Source organism: Belonocnema kinseyi, chromosome 6, assembly GCF_010883055.1.
Source record: "Belonocnema kinseyi isolate 2016_QV_RU_SX_M_011 chromosome 6, B_treatae_v1, whole genome shotgun sequence".
NCBI lineage: Eukaryota > Metazoa > Arthropoda > Insecta > Hymenoptera > Cynipidae > Belonocnema > Belonocnema kinseyi.
Window position 1 is genome coordinate 18,070,356 of NC_046662.1, and position 3,971 is coordinate 18,074,326.

The window sequence follows — 3,971 nt, forward strand, 5'->3', positions numbered from 1 at the left end:
AAATTGTAAAAACTGCGTTAATTGTGAAAATTGTTCTGATTGTACAGATTGTAATGATAGTCAAGGTTGTACCAATTGTACGGGTTGTGACAGTTGTATAAATTGTAGTAATTGTACGACATGCACAGCTTGTACAGGATGTAAAGATTGTACAAATTGTGAAGGCTGCAATGACTGTACAAGTTGTACAGGTTGCCAATCTTGTTCCAATTGTACGAGTTGTACTTCCTGTAAAAATATTCAGAATTGTACAAGTTTAACAAATGCGCATGACAAGACTTGCTAGTTATGCGAACCTCCCGGATCGTTATCGAATTCTAGAAATTTTAGAGATTTTTTAATTTGTGAGAAGTGTATATACAATGCGCAAATTTTACAAATTCAAAAACTTCTACAAAATTTTACCAGAAAATAATGCAATTTCCAATGGCAAATTCTACTGTAAAAACGCAAGTTTCCTAATTAACAGAAAAATAGCACATTTTAATATGTATATTTACTGTAAAATTGAACGATTTCAAATGTAATACTTGACGCTGCAATTAAAAGGTCGAGTCTAGCAATGGTATTTTTGTATTTTTTGAAGTATCTTGTTCAGCATTTGTTTTATACATAACTTTATGATGAAAAATTAATAAAAAGTAGCTTTTAAAAGTTAAAGTACAGCATTATTTTAGCCGAACGTTTAATTGTATATTTTAAACAGTGAATTTAAATTAAAATTTTTACATATTTCGTGAAGAAATTTTGATAAATCGTGGGTCAAGTTTATTACCATTAATATTAGAAATTGAATAACGAGAAAAATTTGTATATTTTATAGCTCTCTTATGGAGCTCTTAGTTTTAAATTACTTTATCTACGAATTCTCGTATTGAATTTAGAATTGACGGAATATATATTGTAAGTATAGTCCTTGATATGCCAAAAGTTAGAATCGTAAACTTTAATATTTCAAAAACTAATAATTGTGATAAATTGCGATAGAATTGCAATTACGCAATGTTGTTCGGTGAAGTAAAATTAAAGCGTACAAAAAAAAATTATATACATTAACAGTTTTAAAAGTATTATTTCAAAAAAGACAATCTTGGGCTAAATTGCGCTTGACAGCTGTAATCATGTTCGATTATAATAAAATTAAGTTAGAGCAATAGTTGTCATATTGAAATTCAAAATTCTAAGCTAAAAAACATACAAGACTCAAAAATAATAAAATTTCGAAAAGCTAAAACTTGTGCTATGTTGTTCTAAAAAAATTCAGTTTTTATTGTACCTAACAAAATTCTGAAACACCAAAAGTTATATTAAAACCCAAAACGTAAAACTCAAAACATATACACGTACCAAAAATATTTAAATTTCGAAAAACTTACTGAGTTCTGCTTGGCAAGTAAAATCATTATTCCTTTTAAAAAATTCTATAAGAACAGCAGGTGTCATATTAAAAACAAAAATGGTTAAGACAATAAACAACAACAGCTGGTATCACAAAATTTGGTTGCATGGAAAAATATCACATTTGTCGAACAAAACTCAGCACAAGTTTTGGTTTTTCGGAATATGAATATTTTTGGGTCTTGTGTACTTTTTAAGTTAGAAAATTTGGGTATTAATATGACAACCGTTGATCTTACAGAATTTTGGTTAGAAGAAAAATCATTACTGTTGTAGACCACAACTCAGCACAGGTTTTGTTTTTTCGACGTTTGGTTATTATTTATTTCTGGGCTTTGAATATTTTTTGGCTTTTAATATTACATCTATTAATTTCACAGTATTAGTTCATGATACAAGGAATAAGGACTAGATTGTTCGAGCAAAATTCACCACATTTTTTCATTTTACAAAATAATAATTATTTTTTCAACCCTTAAGTGTTTGGAATTTTTCTTAAGTGCGCAGAACTAGGTGTACTTCAAGCCGCTCAGCATAACCTTTCCTTTCGTATTAGTAATAAAATGCGGCTCTGGCAAAAAAAGTTTTAAAAAAAATTATGCGTGTAATTTTCTTTTAAAAAAAAGCAATTCTTTTACTATAGACATTAGCACAGGTTCAGCAGAATTTAGCACAATTTATATTTTTTTTATTAAATTTATGTTTCTAACTTCTGGGACATTTTCAATGTATAATATCAATAAATTTGAATGTGTTTTTCTTTATTAACAGAATTCTTGGTGGCGCACTTAAAATGTTGGTAGATGAACACTTTGGAGTCAAAACATCCGGTAAAGTGGATTTACTGTAATTTTAATTATTTAAGAATATTTTCCATAAATTTGCGATATTAAAGTCCCGGCCTAGATTTTAGCAAAACATCCAAATTTCAGTGAATTTTTTTTAGAAATGGAAAATCAAAACATAGCTTAAATTTCCCCTCGGTACCATGTCCACAAATCAAAATTTACACATACAATTTGAGAAATTTATTGAAAAAAAAAGAATATTGTGCATGAATTATGCTTATAGAAATCATTTGTATTAATTTGAGGAACCTAAAAGTTATGAACATAGATCAATATTATATAACTTGAAGAGAATCGTTTTAAAAAATGGAAATGAAATAACATATAATTCATTTTATTATCCCGTAACTTCTAACATATTTTTAATGATTATACTTATAAAATAAGAAGAAATTTAAGATGTGAATATGCTACCAAATAGAGAGTGAAAAAATAAAAATTAGCTCTATTTTTTAGAATCTTAGGTTCACTTTAAATATTTTCAAATCATTTTCAAATTTCATGTTCTACTCGATTACCTTCGTTAATCATTACTTTGTTTATATATGTGAAGTGCCGTGAGGAAAGAAACGTTAGGGTTAAAAATAGATTTTAAGGGTTTTGATGCTATCGAGTGTTTTTAAATCGCTCTTTCATATTAAAAAAGAGTTTCATTTTTTATGAAAACTTGGAATCGTTATTCCGCTGCAAAGTCAGGCGTGAATAACTTATTTCAATGTGTGAGGACGGCTCGAGAATATTGTGAATTCGTTCTTTTTTGGTCACAATGTTTTTATGAGTATATTTAAATAAATACTTTAACCTATTTCTAGTTAGCTTTTTAAACTCATTTATTTTGTGCAACAGCATTAAATAATATTTAGTAATTTATTAACGGCTTATACCTTAAATAAATACAAATTGTAGAATATCATATACCGACAAAATTTGCACAATATCACACATGAGCCAATTTTAATGCATTTTTATATGTAACTTCAGCTGATCTGTCAAATAATTAATTTGGCATAGAAAGAAATTTACAATATTTCATTAAAACAAGATTTTACAGATCTTACATTGAAGTAATTGCAATATCGTTAGCCTGTTCAGCGTCAGGCGTAGAAAATTTATTTTTCTTGACACTGATTTTTTAGTTTTATCAAAACAAATAAAGAAAAATCTTTCACATTAAACACTATCAACTGCACCACGTTTGTTTTTGATCTGCGCTGAACACTGTGATAGAAAGGATTGACTGCGCACGCGCGCAATTAGGAAGAAAGCTGCACTGCTATCGTCAGAAGCTTGTGTCTGATTTGCTGAACGCGGAACGAGAAGATTTGGTCGTAAACGGAGGGGATGGATTCTAGCGATTGTTCCCATTCTCCGAATGTCTGTCTTCGACAATTTATTCTACTGAGAAATTCGCCTCCGAACCCTGAGGTCCCTTTCCACGCGTCACGTCTTGCGAGCTCGTCTCGTTCAAACTAACATAGCTGGAAGAAATTGAACACAAAATTATTCAAAGACCAAATATTTTTTGCAAATTTTTAGTAATCATCTTCTTAAAATCAGTTTGAATGAAGGTATTTTTTCTCAATCTCGTATTTTCTTGACCGAAATTCTATTGTATAAGCTAGTGCTGCTGAAGGCTGGTGACCTTCTCAGCATGAAAACAAAAACACAAACCCAAGACGACTCTCTCGGTTCCAGTTCTACTTCCCCCTCTCCCAACCCTCCCTT

At 29.6% G+C, this 3,971-nt stretch overlaps 1 long non-coding RNA gene across 2 annotated transcripts in view; it reads left to right on the top strand.

Moving 5' to 3' along the window:
* Positions 1–286: 286 nt before the first annotated feature.
* Positions 287–3,971, top strand: part of LOC117175677 — a 6,612-nt gene continuing 2,927 nt past the window's right edge. For both annotated transcript variants that reach the window (XR_004467478.1, XR_004467479.1), the window contains exons 1-2: positions 287–903; positions 2,170–2,228. This is a non-coding gene — a long non-coding RNA (uncharacterized LOC117175677). The remainder of the gene's footprint in view (positions 904–2,169; positions 2,229–3,971) is intronic.